The 19714-nt window shown below is 33.3% G+C and overlaps 1 long non-coding RNA gene across 1 annotated transcript; it reads right to left on the reverse strand.

Moving 5' to 3' along the window:
- Positions 1 to 1579: 1579 nt before the first annotated feature.
- LOC150093893 (uncharacterized) lies at positions 1580 to 19417 on the reverse strand. The gene is made up of 3 exons (XR_016550345.1): positions 19272 to 19417; positions 11522 to 11687; positions 1580 to 1823 (listed from the first exon to the last, which is right to left on the reverse strand). It is a non-coding gene; the product is annotated as an uncharacterized LOC150093893 (long non-coding RNA).
- Positions 19418 to 19714: the final 297 nt, after the last annotated feature.

Consider the following 19714-nt stretch of genomic DNA (forward strand, 5'->3'; position numbering starts at 1 on the left):
AAATAATGAAACTTATTCCTAAACCACTGGTATTTATAGATTTGAAATCTAGCCCGAATCGACTTGCATGCATTGACTTGTTTGTGATATCATAGTACTCGTGCTTTGAACAAGTCACTGCAAGCACCCATATTCCTGTCAAAACATGCTGAATTGAGTGAATTACCTACGTAATAGTTGACCGACATACTACTAGTTAACCCTCGTCTGCTGCTTGGATAGACTAAAGCCTGTATGGCACGATCAATTTTTACAATAGCAAAAAATGAATACATTTTTTAAGTATATAAAAAATAGAAGTTAAAATATCCTGTATGACACGTTAAATTTTTTATTTTGTTCGTCCGACCACGACATTGTCCAAATAATTATAAATAATAATTAATAAATAAAATAATTACACAAGATACAAACAACAAGCCTACAAAACATAACCACAGAAAACAGTATAATAAGTTTCGAATAATATTTGCTTTGTTTGTTCCCTCTAGTTAGCAATATAAGTTAGTACTAACTAGGCTAACTAAAATTTACGATTTTATTTCTTTCTTGCCATTATTATTTTTACTCGTAATATTAAATTATATAAAATTGGGTTTATTTTTGTACAAATCAATTAGAAAAGTGGTTTTATATATTTTATATATATTTTGAAATGAAATATAACGAATATATTTGCTACTGTAAACATAACCTATTATACACACATATGTACATGCTCTATTTTCTCATTGACATAGAAAATTGACATATATTTCTATCTGACATGGAAAATTTTCAAATGATTAAATAATTGAAATAGAAAATTGATCGTGTAAGACGGGCATAAGATGAATTAAAATGCAATATTTAAATTTTAAATGATTATCTAATCGCAAAATCACGAAAATAATTAATTTTTAAATATATATTATTAATTTCTTCTATAAAGAGCCACCGACCCTTAGACCGCCTGAACGCCCCCAAATGCTTCTGATCCCACTATAGCCCCTCCCCCCTAGAAGGCTTCAGCGCCCACTGGGGGGCGGTACTGCCCACTTTGGGAACCTATGTTCTAGACAATTTGTCGTTTTTGTGGGATGAAAAACGCTTTCACCTGGTCTGAGACTGGCTAATTCATCTTCAATCGAAACGTCCTGACAAAGTTTCTTTCCATCTTAGACAGGATTCGAACACGGGTCTTTTCACTTAAAGGACATTGTCGAAATCGGCTGAACTACAGACGCTCTAATAATAATAATAATACGGTGTTTTTTTTTTAAATATTTATCTAAAAATACAGTTTTATTGCTAAGATCTTTTAAAGAATAGGAATTAATTATTATTGAAAAAAAAAGAAAAGAAAAAACATTTTGATGGGATTACCTATTATTTCGACATATAATGTCATACTATAAAATGACGCAAAGAAAAAAAAAATATACTTCAAACTGTACAATACGAACACGATATCGTGATAAAAGGTACTTGAAATAAAGTCCAGAGAATCAAAAGAAAACTCGATTTTATTGAACACTGCGGGGTAATTGTCTCCACCTGGCAACACCGTATTCAATTGATGCTGGCTGGATGACGGAAAAAGATATGACCAAAGGAAACCATAGAGATGATTGAACATTTTAGTAATGACGCTATCTACAACATTCTTTTGCTAAAACTTCTATTACTGATGTCGGAAACTGGGTTAAGTGCTCTTTGCAGAATTCTATTAGTTCTTCTTGCGTTTTTCGCTTATAAAGAAAAGCGTTAGCCATTATTCAGGAAAGGAGAATAAGATCCGACGCAAAAATTCATCAGTGTTTAAGATATGCATCGGTGTCATACTGAAAGAAAACTAAAATGCATTTATTGGTGATTTATATTTAAATATTACAAAACAAAGTATTTAGATTTATTGCGATATGAATCATAACCTACAAAATGTACTAGAGTACTATTACCAAACAGTAAACATAGTGAGCTAAGAAATCTAAATGTATATCTGTATAAAATTATAAATATGAAATTAAAATAAATAAAAATCGGAAAATGCTTTCTATAGAAAATATCTAACAAATAATAAATAAAAAACTATATCAGGACCGATGTGTCCTCACTAATTGGATATGGAGGGGGTTGTCCAGTGAGTTCCTAAATTTTAGGAAGAAAGTGGCACATTATTATTTTGTTAAATTGTTACTTTACAACTAAACAAATGGTACGGTATTAAGGAAATATTTATTAGTCCTTAATAGTACATTAGAAAATAAACATTTTATTCTAATATCTTAGAATAAAATGCCAAGATATTAAGAAAGAATAAAGCATAACTAAATGTTAGAAGAGAAAACAACCTAACATAAATTAGATATGACTACTAGTTGGTTTTATTATTTTTTTAGTATACCATTACCGATTAATAAAAAAAATTCCTACTATCAGTACATTATTATTATTATGTAGCTCTTGTTTTATATCACATTGAAATACAACAGACTCTTACTGAAAAGCTACTAGGAGCTTCTAACTTCATGATATGTTAAAGAATATGCATTTGAAAACAGAAATCTTGCAAACTGTATAATTAGCGTTATCGAAATAGAGACAAAAACAGATAAGATTGTTGCTAAGAGATGAAGGTGTCTTATTCGGACAGTAAGGATTAGGAATAGGAAAGAGTATTATAGCATTTAATACTAAATACGAAGATAAACTTCTTGAATTGCAAGCAGTTTTAAGTAGCGTCATCCTGGTAAATATCAAAATGGAAATTAGATAATGAGACACATACTTATGATACAAGAAGGTTCTACTAAGAAGAAGTGGAGAAATTTTTGAGTCATTAAAGAAGCTGGATAAGAAAGTTGGTTCTTGTTGGATATCTCAACAGTAGAGAAGAAAATTAATAACAAACCAACATGAATAATATGAAAAAATTTGAAGAAAACAACACGGATTTCTATTCAAAAGTTTTCATTATGAACACCCTGTTCTAATACAAAGATGTGCATAAATCCACTTGGAGAGAACACACACAAAATAAGACAAGTTGTATTGATGTTATTGTCAACAGAGATGTCTTCAGATTGATGAATTTGAACTAGAAGTAACTACTACTCGGTGTTGAGCAGATAACAATGAATAACTCGAACAACTCTGAAGTATGAACTGGCGACAAATATATAAATATTATTGTGGATAAAGTAAACTGAGTAAACTAAAGAAAACGCTAACTGACTCACACATGGGAATCATGCGATGCAGTTGTCTGCAAAGAGAAAAATAAGAACTTCACGCCAAATTTAAAAAAATAAAGATCAGGCCAGCCAATCCAAGAAAAGAAAAAAAAATACATAGGGAAAGTCGTTGGATGGTAACACAGAATACCTCCTTAGAGAATATGCAGAGAAATTTAGGAAAGCAATTTATGTGTGCAAACAAAATTTACGAAAGACTTTGGGAAGAATACAGAAGATAAATAACAGGAAGATGACAAAATGTTCTGGTGGATATTGATAAAGTTTGGAAATGGGGGAAGGAGAACTGTTAAAGAAATCAAAAATAATATAGGTGGTGCAAAGATTGAAGATAAGGAAGAGAGAAATCTGAAATTTGGAAAGACTGTTGCAAAAGATTATGTTCTAATAGAAATGATGCTACATGTTAAGATATAAAAGATTTTAGAGCGGAAATACTTGCGCAACACACAAGGCTTACTCTTCTGGTTGAATTCAATATAATTGGAGTAGTCCCCCATAGTACCCATAAGAAATAGAAAATAAAGAGAAATAAAAACTAAACATGAGAATTATACATAAGTTTCCTGATGGTTCCAGGTAAGAATCATGGAAGTATATTTTTAGAAGAGGCTAAGAAAAATTTTGGAAGTGAAATTTAGGTTAAGACCAAATAGTGGTTCTAAAGATAATTTCTCAATTAATTTAAGACAGTTAGTTGATAAATCCTGGGAATAAAAAAAAAAAAAAAAAACTGTATTTAAGTTTTCTAGATCTCGAAAAGACTTGTATTAAGCCAAGGGCAAAGTTGTTTAAAAATGCCACAGTGCGCAAATGGTACAAATGAGAAAGATGAGCCATTCAGATGTTTGATGCCAAACACCTGAATAGAAATCAGGTGTTTGGCAAGGTCATAGCCATTCATCTGTCAGGATCATGTTATGAAATAAAGGCGAAAAATTTGTACCACTTTTGTGATTCATTATTTTAAACAGTTCCGAAGATACATAATGAATTTATTTTGGAGTAAAAGATGGCCTGGAAAATAATAACAATAATAATAATTATTATAAAACTAAATAAAATAAATAAAAATAATAAATAAATACTGAAAAGTTTGTTTAAAATCTTTGATTTTCATTTTTATTTACGGTTATTTGTTGTTGTTTCAGGCGATGTTATATCCTAAATTAATGCACTAAAAAAACAATTGATCAAAGGCTAGAGACTGCAGGTATAACAGTTTTCTGAGGAAAATTGTGAACAGAAGATATCATTGAAAGAATAGTATTAAAAGTTAAGACACTAAAAAAAAAAACTTGATATTATTAATATTCAAGAACATGCGAGAATAGCTAATCTAAGGTGGTAAGGCAAGTTAATTTTACACAGACGTCATGCAAACTTCTAAATTTATTACTAGATGTCTAGAAAGTGGTCTAGAAAGCTGTGGTATGCTAAAAATTGCTTCATATGGCCTGTAAATTCATATGGCCTGAAAATTTTGCATGTTGCTCTGCAAAACGTTCTTTGGAGAAGTATTTCGTAACAGTTCCAAATCAGAATTTTGCAAGAGTATTATCAGGATGATTGAGATATGCGTGAAATTGTGCGTACTTAATCCATCCACCTTCTTCAAACGTCCTTTTCAGCTTCTTCTGTGAGACATGTTCCAAAGCATCTTTCTATATGTAGGAGAATATCTATGCTTCCAGTTTCTTATACGCATTTTATCTGGAAGAAAAGAAAGAATGCAATATAGCACTGGAAGCAGCATAACTTGTTTTACTCCTTGTATTGCCTCCTTTAAAAATTGGTGTTCCATCTGATAAACAAATGCATCATTTTAACTTACGTATTGGTCTTCTTTGAAGAACAAAACAGGCTATTAGAGAAAAGTATGCTTAAAATTCTCACTGGTAATTCTGTGTTTAGAAGTTCTCGGTCAAAATGAATAGTGTAGTTTGATGAGTTTGATGAGAGAGTTTTATTATTATTATTATTATTATTATTATTATTATTATTATTATTATTATTATTATTATTACGGCAACTCCAAGGAGTCCATAGATTCATCGAGGGATGCCCTAACATCATGTCAAGAACAACTGTTCGACATTCACACAGTATCTATCATACTTCGCCTTGAACTCATTTACAGTCATTGCACACACAACAGGTTCTGCTCATTCCACTATTTCACCAGTCTCCAAGTAAGAAACCTAGCTCTAACACCCTTGCTAACCACACTCTAGCCCAGCTTCCATGTATGGCCCCTAGTCCTCCCACCACCAGTCCAATTCTCAAAAAATTTTCTGAATTAATCTTACAGAAACCCTTCAGTAATTTGAATGTCTCAATCATATCACCCCTTTTCCGCCTATCAACCAATTTCTGCAATCCACAAATCTTCAACCTGTTCTCATAAGGTTCATTCCATAGACCTGCTATCATCTTGGTAACTCGTCTCTGGATCCTCTCCACCTCCTCCCCATCAAGAAGAAACCCTGGCGCCCATATCTGGTCACAGTAGTCTAGATGAGGTCTTATCAAGGCTCGATACAGAGGAACAATAACCTGTTTGTCTCTGCTTGTTAAAATATTTTTCAGCAACCAAGTGATTTGATGAGCTGATTTAGCCACTTTTGCGATGTGCCCCCTAAAATTCAACTCCCTATCCACCAACACTCCCAAATCCCTGGCCTCGTCAATCTCCTGTAGTACAGTTCCATCGATGTGATATATTGCTGCTAATCTTTTCACCCCAAAATGCATAATCTTACATTTTGTCACATTAAATTGACATCCATTCTCCTTATCCCAGTCCTCCAAACTATCCAAATCATCCTGCAAAATTTTGACATCCTGTGCATTCACTATTGTTCTACCCAACTTTGCATTAACAGCAAACAAATGAACAATTCCTCTCAGATCCTTCCCCATATCGTTAATGAACAAATTGAACAGTACTGGTCCAAGAACAGAATCCTGCAGCACACCAGTAGTCACAGGCCGTCTTTTGGACTCTACTCCTGAATAAACCACTCTCTGATATCTCTCCATCAACCACCCTCCTATCCATCCCCATATGCTGCAGTTTACTGATTAGAATTCCATCTGGTATCCTGTCAAAGGCCTTAGCAAGGTCCAGTAGAATCACTGTAAACCCATTACCCTTATCCAGTTCAGTCGTCACTGTGTTATAAAACGTGAGCAAGTTACTGAGCCATGATCTACCCTTCACAAAACCATGCTGTCCCCCATACAGTATCCCATTTTCATCTATTCACTCCTGTATTTTCCTCTTGGCTATTTTCTCCAAGACCTTGACAACGATTACTGATATGCTGATCGGTCGGTAATTTACAACAACAGTCTTGGGGGTCTCCTTTGTGCAGTGGAACTATTTTCCCATCTTTACACCCTCTTGGGACAAACCCAGACCCGAGACTCAAATTAAACAAAATGGTCAAGGGTACTGACAATTCTTTAGCCGCTTCACGTACGACATGAGCTGGTATACCATCCAATCCCACAGATGTATTGACATTGAAGTTTTGTAATAGACTATTCATCTCCACTTCATTCACCACAATTCCCGTATAAGCTGTTGGTTCTTTCATTCCTGCAATGTCACCACCTGGATGATATACTCTTGCCAAAGTGTCCGCTCAGTAATTCAATTATATCACCTGATTCGGTTACCTCCCTTCCATCGGCATTCTTTAAAATCATTCTGCCGTATACATTTTTCTTTTACTTGCAACATATCGAAAAAACTGCTTGGGATTCTCTTTAGCCTGTATGGCTAATGTTCTTTCATAATCCGCTTTTGCTTTTCTTACCACACTCGTTGCGCTTTATACCGTTCATGTGCCTGCTGGTCACCTTTCTCCTTAAATTCCCTCCAACTGTGGAGGGAATTTCTTTTTTTTTGCAGCTCAAGCTTAATGGTGTTATTCACCATTTAACCCCTACTTGATTTATTATTCGGACTCTAGGTATACTCTAGGTATAGTCAGCCATTGCTTCATGCAAACACTTCTTAACTGCCTCCCATGCACTATCAACATCCAGCCCTTGAGGTTGTACATGCCATGGCACTGATCCAATCAAACTCCTAAGCTTGTCATACTTACCAGCCCGATAATTCCATATGTACCCTGTCTTAATTGTAAATTCCACACCTTTAGCCACCTCCCAAGTCAAGACCCTATGATCACTCTCACCAATTGGTGGCAACGTGGTCATATTCGTTACAGCCAAATTCTCAGATGCAATTACTAGGTCAAGCACTCTCTCTGACCCCTAGTATTTTTATTACATGTTGTCGTAGATAGTTATCCCTTAATAACCGCATAAAATCCAATTCCTTCCTCCCATGTATCCTCTCCTCCATCCAGTCAATGTTACCATAGTTGAAATCTCCCATAATAATTACCCTTCTTATGCTCATTTCTTCTATTTGTTTATGCATACTATCTCCACCATCTTTTCCATACCTGGTCTATAGCAGCACCGAATTGTCTATTTGGTTCTGCTAGCCGCAATTTCACACCAAATAGCCTCAAATGTGCTCTTTTCTCTATCCTGCAGTTCCGCTTCTATTCTCCTTGGCTGCAGCTCATCAGCTATCATCAATAACACTCCTCCCCACTTTATTCTCCCTGTCACTCCTGAACACACTATACCCCTCACATTCAATCCCACTAGCTATATCATCTTCTGTCAGCAATGTTTCACTAATGCCAATAACCCATGGCCTGGATGTGCCAACCAAGGCCAAAAATTCTTTCTTCTTGTTCCGAATGCTCTGGCATTAGTATACATGAATTGCAGAAGCCCATTTGTCCCATCCCTATTTTGATGCCTTATACTAACCAGAATTAATCAGAATCCCATTCTGATTTGTTGTCCTTCGTACTCGCTCGGGTATATTACACACATTTATACCCTCAACTGTCTCCCTAAAGTCTGCATATCTACTTCCCCCCCCCTCAATAACTCTAGTTTCCTTGGTTCTGTACACTTACACTTCATTCAACACCTTTTCAAGTCTCCGTACACCAAATTCATTCAAATGTAAACCATCCATCTTATATAAATCTTTTCGCCCATCTAACTCACTCCACACGTCCACAAATTCCACACCACTCCTCCTGCATAATCCGCGCATAAAGTCATTAGCAATTATGGCCCTTCTTCTATACTCTTCATTGTCATACCGCGGTAAACAGACTCACCATCCTAACTCTCTCACTCTTCTCTTTTGCTACCTCAAGGAATTCCTTCAAATCCTCTCTCATAGCCATTTTTGTCTCCTTTCAAATCATTCGTTCCTGCTACTACTATCAATTCTTTCACCCTCTGATTTTTCATTCTAATAGACTCGCTTATATCCTTAATGTTCGCACCAGATTGGTACGATTTTGTCAAACTCTCATCTGTCACACCTCTTACTAAAGAATCTCCGTACAATACTAGCTCTTTCATTTTGTTTACACTCACGATCATACTCTTATTTTTCTTTTGCCGTTTATTAGTTGGTACGCTTTTTAAACATTTTTACAAACGCTCCAGCTGTCGATTCGCCCTATGTATCGCTCCACGCAACCGTGCGATACAATACAAAATAATGTCTAAAATAATGTTTGTAAACGTACATATACCTATTTGAACTGTATTTGTACATAATTTAGCTTTCATGAATTTTCATTTCAAGATACTGTATATATCGTAAATGTAAATATATATTTTTTAAAATGAAAGGTATTGACTACTTAAAACGTTTCTACTTTTGATCTGGGATTAATCGTTGATTTAGATCAGGGGTCTCCAAACTACGGCCCACGGTTCAGATGCAGCACGCGATATGATTTTATCCGGCCCGCCAATTGGACTAATTTTTCAATAAGAATCCGCAAAAAAAACAACAACAACAAAAAAAAACAAAAAACGGGATGTTGATAGATTTCAAATGCATTAATTAAAATTGTGTTCAAAATATATTCCCGAATAGCAAAAAGTAACCGAAATCCAAGTTACGGTCTTTCTGACTGTAAAAGGTCGGTTAAAATGGACTATTGAAGAAAAAAAATTCTAAAGAATTCAAAACGAAATAAAAAAGTTACATCCGAATAAAATTTTTTATCAACAAAAAAAATTTATGTCGCACGAAATAAGAACACTTAAAAAAGTCGGTAAAACACGGTTAAAATGAACTAACGAGCAAAAAACGAAATAAAAACAAAATTTCCCGATCTGTATTCATTGACAAAGAACTCGAAGTTATACGAAATTAAAAAAAAAAGTTACATGTAAATTGTCGATGTATATTCGGTTGAAAAACTAACGACTAGCAAAAATTTGCTGATAGTGTTCGTCGTCATTAATATACGATAATTTATTCTCACATACTCTTCTGTAATCAGTTTTTATCTGCTTTCAATAAAGCTCATATATCTAGTTCTAGAGTTTTTTATTACTACTGCCCGCTGAACAGTGCTGAAGTACTCAATGTGGCCTTCACGGTGAAACGTTTGGAGACCTCTGATTTAGATAGTAAACATATATGTCTTACTTTTCGTTAAATCAACATTCTAGTTTTGAGATCTTATATGGCTACGCATTGAAAGCACAATGAGAATAACAGAATGAACACCAAGAACAAATTAACCAGGTAGACTAGCCGTAAGATGAGATGCAAGATGCGATGAACATTTATGGTAGAGAGATGCAAAAGATCGACCAAAAGGGAAAAATATTCATCCGTACTGAAGAAAGATGATGATGATGTTGACTGAACGCACTAGCTCGGGTATCTTATTTCACCACCCTTCGCTGCGGATTGTTAGCTAAATTCTGAAAACATCCGTACACTAATAAAATAAAACAATATTAGCATCTATCTGGTTAGATTATTATTTCAAACGACTTTTTTTTTGTTGTTGATGGGCTTAGTCCTTCCCTCTTCATCTGATTGAAGAAAATTCTAAGGGATCTGATTATGCAGATGTAGAGGAAGAATTATCAATACATGACCACCCACGGACGTTTACAAAAATGATTTTAATTATATTAATTTGTTATAGAATATAAAAAGACGAATTTAATATTTCTAGAAAATTAAAGAAAGTTCAAATATTTAGCAAATTATTTAACATTTTTCAGTATAATTTAAGTTTTAGTATTATTTCTAATAAATGTAAAATAATCATATAAACCAGGGCTGTCCAAAACACGGTCCATGGGCCGGATGCGGCCCGCAGTGCGATTTTGTTAGGCCCGCCTGTGAGGTTTTGATTTACACGAGCGAAAAAAAATAAAATAACAATTTGAAACAATGCGTATTAAATATTTTAATTCTATCACTAATCGATAATCTCGATGTTGGTAATTTTATTTGGTGTTTTTACACCACTATATTGTTCCAATGTATATAACATATGTACTGTATTTATTATTCGGCCCTCGGATAATTTTTTTTTTTTTTTTTTTTTACGGCCCTCGTTGGACAGCCCTGTTAAAATACATTTCTAACGCAAATAAGAGAGAGAAAGAAAACATCAAGTTAGTGTGCAGGAATGGTGATTTTACGTACAAAAGCAATTGTGATCTTGATTTCTAGCAACATAGAAGTCTCCTTGTGGTACATAAAAGGACAATTTATCACGCTTGAGAGAAGCCAAGCAAGAGCCCTGAAATGTTGAACAAATATTATCAAACACTGAGTTTAATTTCATGTCTAACTCTGTAAATATTATGGAAATCATTTATTCTGGTATTCAATTATGAAGGTATGAAAGTTCTTTCTGCATTGACGGAAAAATGCGAAAGGCAATACACAATATCCTTCCAGTACATCGGGTGACCAGTGGTTGTCATTCTGTTCAAATACTGTGATCAAATTTGATCAAAGAAAATATTTAGGATCAAAGAAAATCCAGTTTAGGATTTTATGGAACAGTACTGAATAATAACAACTAAGTCACAATTTGTTGGATTTATTTTAAGAGAAACATACGACAGGTCAAGGATAATTAATATATTTTTATTTTTTTTAAAGATATCTTAACGACTGACGTCTTATATGCATATAATATTAAGACTTGAAGATAGCAAACGATTATATATATAAGAGGTATTGATTTCGTTGTGGGATTTTTATAATGACGTCATTATTATCGTATAGTTTTCCTTTTTATAGAGCTGTATTTAGCTTATATACCGTAGCATGATTTTACTTTTAATAGACACAACTAAGCAATTATGTCTGTTGTAAATCGAGAATTTTTGGGCTGATTTACCTAATTTTACGAATTGAAAATGCCTTTTCCCACAGTATGAGATCTGCTCATTCACCGTTTGCTATAGTCCTTTATTAAGGTCATTCGAATCTTAGATGAGATTCGAAACCATGGCTTCCTAACCAAAAGGGCATCGTCATGATCAAGTGAGCTGCGGCGACATTCCCTAGGAAGGAATTAAACTTGTGATTTCAAATTGTTTAGCAATTGTAAGCAAAATAAATAAATAAATACAAATAAATAAATTTATATCTTTTTTTTGTTAATGAAAATGTTATTAAAACGGATGAGAATCATTTTTCAGTGATCGATCTATTTTCCAACCTAAAACTGCTTTAACAATAAATATGAATGCAACGAAGCGTACTAAATAATTATAATTTCTAATAGTTTTGGGGATCAACACTTTTCACTTATAGCTCAGAAAAGAAAAAAAAAGGAGGGGGGGCTGTAATTATTTACATAAAATACATGTTAAAACTGTTCAGAGCTCAATTTTCGTCCGTGAGAATGACCTCTGGAACAAATATGCATTATTTAAAGAATTCTAACCAACCAGCTGATCAAAATTATAATGTGTTTCATTAAACTTCGACTCCGTTTTTTTTTTTAATATATATCATCAAAAGAAATTTTTTGTCTCTTATCCAACGAAATGACAAAATCAGGGAACATCAGAAAAATTACAATTTTCCTTCTGATTTTATCATTTTAAATGGTTTAATCGTAACTAAATTTGAAATGAGACAAATTTTGGATCTCAATTTCAGATACGAAATTTCACCTAGCAAGTAAAGTAATTATATAAATCAGATCGAGCCATTTTTTACATAAAAATACTCCTATTAAAACCAAAACTGAACCACATGAATCTCTTTTTATGGATATTCAAAGTCCCAAATTTTATAAAGTCCATTATCCACAATGATGCTAAAAACTAGAACTGATCGATTATTTTCTACTGATTCCAAATAAAACTTTTGAGGAAAATCTGTCCAGCAGGCAGATAGTTGTAAAATAATTTGTACATGATGGTCACAATGAATCGCATAGGTGCGATTTTGTGGGGGGAAAGGAAAAGAAAGGAAGGAAGGAAGATCCAATTCAAACCAAAAGTGAGCCACACTGGCATCTTCTTGTGTGCATCCCCAATCTCTTCACTGAATTCTCCTCAGCCAGAGCAAAGTTATTATAATGTCATTTCGACGGATTTACCTCTGCAAATGATCCAATTGTAACAAAAAATTGAAAGGGCTTAACATATTTTTTTAAGGATTCTGAATACTAAATATGAAAATTCCTTCAACTAAAGTCAGATAACTTTCCTTCTAATAGATAAAGCGAATCTAATAGCTGCTTATGTAGTTTGCGAAATGCACCTACAAAGGATCGAGAATATCCCATTGTTATCTGATATGTTACTGCTGCAGTCGCGATTTTAAAAATAACCACTTTCCCATGTGACGACAAGTATGAACCCCGCGTATGATACAGTACCATTTAGATGCTTTTTTTTCCTTTTCTAGCTCAATGTCTTACCTAATCCCATACAAAACTAAAAAGATGTTTCCTGTCCTGAACGTGTGCCAAATGCTAGTCATGTGAAAGTGCACATGTTGGCATTTGTTTTACATAACATCAACCAAGGCTGGACAGTCATATCTGGTCATCATAAACGCCTTCATATCCATTGTTTTTATTTTATTTTATTTTTTTTTCATTATGTCTATTCTTTCCCTTCTTCTCTCCTCAACCTAATGATCGGTAGGGTAGCAATGCTACTTTTACCAGGGAGTAATGATAGAATAAGACGGTTTTTTCGTTGCCTTCCTTATCCAACAATAAGTATATGCCTGTAGATGTGTGTGTGTTCGCGTGGCGAATTTGCTGGATGAAAAAGTCGAGTATCCAGAGGAAAAACCTTGCCACTTCCTTATGAGACAGACCAGTTGTTGATTTCAAAATATATAATGTTGCAAAAAAGGATTGAAATACCCCCACAAAAAAAAAAAAAAAAAAATCAACAGTGTTCGAAATATTACCCTTTTGATACGATGTGGTCCCAGATTTTGCCTGTAACACAGCACGTCTATAAATAAAATTTTCTGCTATTCCCGTTGGGAGATCATCAACGTGCATAATAGAAGTCAAAGGGACTTGATTAAAAAAAAAAAAAAAATCTTGTTTAGTATCTACAGCATGGTTTCCGGACCAGGTAAACATGAAGAAATAACTATAAAAATTAATTAAAGAAAAAAAAAAGAAAGAAAGAAAGAAAGAAAGAAAGAAAGAAAGAAAGAAAGAAAGAAAGAATTCTTACCAACGCATATGCACTCAGGTTTGCAACCTTTCATGAGTGGGCGTCACATAAAAAAAAAAAAAAAAAAAAAAAAAAAAGAATTTGAATAAAAATTAGTTTTGATTTAAATTAAGGTGAAAATTGAAATGAAATAAAAATGTGTATAAATGCGTATAAATATGCTGTGTACATATTTATTTTTTCTCTAATAATATAATACCACCTTGTTCATAATCATTTCCCTAGTATGGTAGCATCATATAGCTACCCCCACCAGCTGTATAGCTGAGGGAATAGAATAGAATATAGAATAATATAATGTTTTTTCTACGATTTTTGAAGAGTAAAAATCATCAATCCTAAATTTATTCTTTGTGTGAAAAAAATTCTAATAAAAAATGTACATAAAAGTGTTTAACTGTTCTTAAAAGAAGAACATTAAATACTTAAAGCTTTCCTGTTACTCTTTATTTTGAAATAATATACTACGTGAAATCATATGTATGATAACTGATATGAAGTGTTAAGAATGGTGTGTGTGATAAGATTAGATGTTGGGTAAAATTCATATTGGAGATTTATGAGAACTGCAACACCTAATTGAGTAAGAGCTATTTATTATGGCTTATAAACTCCACGGCACTCAGAGCAGTACACTCATCAGGAGTTAATATTAAATTTATTTGCACCAGTAGAATTACCCCATCACATTCAAAGCAATGTTAAACATCTTTGCTTGGCTACCTCTAGTGTTCAAAATATAAAAGAAACTCAGTTTATTATATGGATTATATGATGGTATAGATTGTGAATGTTGCAATTTTGCAAAAAGTCTCTGAGGTAAATGAAAAAAAAAGTAACTGACTAAATAAATAATTAAGAACATTAATTTAATAATCCCAATCACATAGAATAAAGGATGGATGATCAATCAGATGACCTGAAGTTTAATATCAAGAGTGCTTCAGCTTATGATGCTATACTTGAGGTCATCTGAATGGTCATCCATTCTTTATTATTATTATTTGATACTCCAGGGAGTCCAAAGCCTCAGCATCGAACGATTTCGTATGATTATGGTTATTAGTATTTATATGGATTTTTTTAAATATTTTGTAAAACTGCTTTTATATCTGTAACATCATTTATCTATCTAAACAATCATGCTCTCTCTCTCTCTCTCTCTCTCTCTCTCTCTCTCTCTCTCTCTCTGTCTGTCTGTCTGTCTGTCTCTCTCTGATTGCTAGAGGTCACAGAAGTAGCAGGATTAAAATGTTTAGTATTTTTATTAACTTTCTTTCTATGATGCAGTGGTCTCATAAATTAATATAAATTCCTGATGAAAGCACTACTCTAAATACGAAACGTGGAGTATACCGATATTAATAGCTAGTATTGAACATGCATTGTAATGTTATAAACCTACAATGCACAGTTTTATGATTTGGATATACTAGAAAATTTTCTAAATTGTTTCGTATAGAAAGAATCCCTAATTGCTGTCTTTTCTGACCCCTTACCTAGCTAGCTAAACAAACTTTTTTTTTTCATGACGTAACACTAATGAGGACAGTTTACAACGCATTATTTACATAACGCCCTCTCGTAGTTATCATATTACACTAATCGCGACACGCAGCCATTACGCAGTAGAAATCCACGTGATAGTACATGTGGTGGCTCGCTACGGCTACCGGGGGGAACTCATGTTTCACGTTGATTTCCGTCCATCAAGAGCCAATGATAAAACGAGGTCAGCGGTCAGAGTTTATAGGGTGTTAAAAAAAAAAAAAAAAAAAAAAAAAAGAAGTGCCGAACAGGTTATTGAAGTCGTTTCCGTGTTGAGTACGCAATTACACTGCAATGACGTACTGAGTCACGTGATTATGCTGTTGCGTACGACTCCCACAACGCATGAAAATATGCTTTGTAATAAAAGTTAATTGTCATTTGTATGATCGACGAGACGGAAAATCTTGGGTTCCGTCCAAAGATTAAGACATGGCAATTTAAGCAATAAGATCTACACTCTCCTTGACCTGAAGAACGGGATGCATCAAGGCCACATTCACACAGGCGGGCATTTTATCTCGGTTTGTAGTAACCATCAACTTTCGGTTATCAGAAGCTATTAAACTATGCGAACCTTTTTTTTTTTTTTTTTTCGCACCCTGCTTTTCAATGCTGAATATTTAAAGAATGCATCGAGAACAATCTGAGATCATCAAGTGCAAAAGTTAATTACCTTTATGTAATTTCAGTATTGTATTTCGAACAGTGATAGAATGGGGGAACCAATCTAAAGAAAGAAATTATTTCAGGCATAAATTCGAAAGAAGAAATAAATTAATGTATTAAATGTATTTCTTTTTTCAAAGGGCCTCTTAAAAATGTTCTTGAACATGAAAAGTCAGTGGCACGTAGCACTGTTAATTTCTAACAAGTGCCTGGGAAAGAATAGGCAGAGCATTGATCAATAAGCCATTTAGCAATGAACAAGGACACAAACACTATTAATTTCTAAGTGTTTATGTCCTTGTTCATTTCTAAATGACATTGATTATTGCTCTGCCTATTCTTTATTAATTTGAAGTCGTTATTTCTTTACAAAAGAAAAAGAAAAAAAACATTTTGAAACGACCGTTCCCGTCAGCACCTCCCACGTTAAATCTAATATGCACGTTATCATAATCGTACAGGTAGGAAAGAATATTCCTTCTAACAACCTTCCATGCATATCAGAGAAATTAACAATTATCCCATTTCAACATGATATTGAGGTCACATACCTTTCTCTACGTTGACTTCGAAAGAATTTTGCTTACACATGAAACATATTTACAAGTGAAATCACTCGACAACTGAAGGACTTTTATCTGCACAAATCCGTAATATGACACTGGTCTTTCGCAAGGAATGCGAACGAGATAAAGCGGATTTAACAAAGTTTCCGTGTCATTTTAATTATGATAACATACGTTACGTTCGATTCTACAGGTTGCTGTTCACAATATAAAACATATATTATGGAATTTAAAGTAAATTTGGAATTCAAATTATATTTTCAAAGTGAAATGAGTATAGAGAGGAGGGAGATTTAAAAAAAAGCATTGAACTATGCACAGAAAGGACGGGAGATACTTAACCATTTAAAGTACTACAGATAATTAACAATACACAATAGCCACTGATTTGAAGTTGCTTACATCGGCCACTAGAGTTTTGAGCCCCTAAAATATCGTGTTTATATTTATTTTATTTTATATTTATTAAAGATTTATAGATTTAAAAACGATATAGATTTAAATTATAACGATAATAAATCTGAACATGGTTTGAACACTAACCGAAGTTCATGTAAGCTTTTGAACTTAATAATCAACCACCAATTTGCGAGTTCGAATACCCCCTTACCCGTGGGATGGGAGCTTGTGATTGTCTTTAATTGGGAGACAGATTTCACCACAAGGATACTGCCCTCTTTGTTGAAGTGGCTTGAAAAAGTTCTATGTTTGGGCTCTTTGACAGAGTTCCGAACTAAGTAAAAAAAAAATAATAATAATAATGATAATTAAATTCTTAGCTTGCCGCGCGAGGTTTACGAGAGATTTACAACCTTTCGTAAGAGAGAGTCACGTGATATGTAATGATAGACGAATAGATAGAGACAGGCATCAATAAATACGTATTATATCTTGCGAAACGAATCTACACCGATATATTTGTTTTCAAATACTTCATTACATATATATATATATATATATATATATTTTTTTTTTTTTAATCAATAATGGAAAACTGTTATTTGTCGCTCATGACAATAAAATAAACATTAATAATGAACCTATTTGTAAATATATATAATCCATGTACAATAAAACTGGCATTATGGTAAATGATGGTATTGGAAACTATTTTTTTCGTAGATTGATGATGATTGGAGATTGATGAGATTTAGATTAAATATAAGAATATTTAAATTATATACGCACATACGCAAAGTATAATGGATTGGATTGAATTGCCATTGGATTGCGAGTGCAAGCAGTGTGAATGAATTCAAGAATAAGTATGATAGCTGGTGTATGTAGTATGTGGCCTCCCTCGATGAGTCTCTGACTCCCTGGAGGTCTCTCTTAATAATAATAATAATAATAATAATAATAATAATAATAATAATAATAATAATAATAATAATAATAATAATAATAGCAATAATAATTAATGAGCATGTGAGTATGTTAAAGATACCAAGAAATTATATACTGTACTTGGTTTTAATCCTTTTCCCAAGGAAGCAAAACAATGTTTTGCGTGTGAAATATATTCATGTCTGAGCTACTTATATATAGAAGCTAATGACTTCGTATCACTTGCCTTAGTACGTATCCCATAATGCAACGTGTATAATCGGACGTATACTATGCTATGAATAATGGGAAGGGCCACTACCCAGACCAGTTTAGACCTTTATTGAGGTCCCATTAGTGGGAACCAAAAAATCGCTCTCATAATTTCAAAAATATGAACTGCGATCTCACTATTATAATGTTGAAAATTTTTTTTAAATAGTTTATTAAAGATATAATTAGTATAGAATAAATAATGGTATATCAACGTTTGTTTTTATTTTTATATTATCGCCATATTTATATGGGAAATATTATGAATTCATCCATATTTTATAGCCAAATATAGAAAGTTTTGGACTATATAATTAAGTGATTATTTATTATATTTTTCATGGGATAGCTATTATAATTGCAAGTGTATATTTAATGGTATCGCTGTATAATTGGAAATATATATATTTATGGTGGTTTTGCTATTATAAATCCAAATTTCATACCCATATAAAATGATGATTTAATTTTGACAGTATCATTAGCTTAATCATTTTACGCAATTTAAATTATTTGTACTTTTTTTTTGTCAAGAATAAATTATTAGAGAAAAATTACTCGTAAAAATAGCGCCTTTTACAAACTTTCGTTCATTTATTTATTTATTCAGTTTTTATTCGTTCATTGTTTCTCATTATATAATTATTGTTTTACTGCCAATCTGTTTAAATAGCATTTATTATTTTTTTAACAAATGTGTTGCGTCACTATCTTCTACCTATGCATACATATTCGTGTAGTTTTTCGATCAGTACATTCATTCAAACTTGGGAAAGTAGCAAACGATTTAAACTCTGGAAAATATGGAACGTTAATAGGTTTCGAGATCTGAAACACATTATAAGATGTAAAACATTAGTACTAAGTTAGCGATTCTTGAGAAAAAGCAATGTTATTGCAAAGTATTGAAATTTAAAGTTATTATTCGAAAAATTGTCACGGAAAATTAGGTAGATGTAGCGGCAGGAAATCAATATGCTGCTCATTGTCCTGGAAAGAAACGTCACTTGAAAAGAACAACAGGAAGTTGAACTTCCTGACTACTTACAAAACTAAAATAGACATCTAGCATACGAAAGCAAAGGGAAGGGAGGGCGTTTTTGAAGTTCCCAAACGGTTCACACAGTGAATTCAGAAAACAAAAGCCTAGTTATAGATGAGCCACAAACCACGCGACTCTCCGGTGGCATGACAGCCCGCCCATGCACCGATAGACCTAATTCGATAACTGCAGCAGGTTTTACTGCAGTGCGTTAGTTTTAGCGCGATAGCGACGGTACTGCCATCTAATGGCATAATTCCACGGACTTCCCGTGTTACAGGATTTGTCTTAAAGCGGCAATCATTGGAATTCACCTTGCACAAACATTTAGGCGGACACCAAACTTGGAAGATTTCTCACAGTTACAAGGAAACTTGGATGGCATAATCACACAGCGCGCTTTTATCATTTCTCTGAAATCGTTGTAAGAAGGAACGGCAATTTCCTTA

The sequence above is a fragment of the Typopeltis vanoorti genome, chromosome 23 (assembly GCF_054136105.1).
Source record: "Typopeltis vanoorti isolate ZY-2024b chromosome 23, IOZ_Tvanoo_1.0, whole genome shotgun sequence".
NCBI lineage: Eukaryota > Metazoa > Arthropoda > Arachnida > Uropygi > Thelyphonidae > Typopeltis > Typopeltis vanoorti.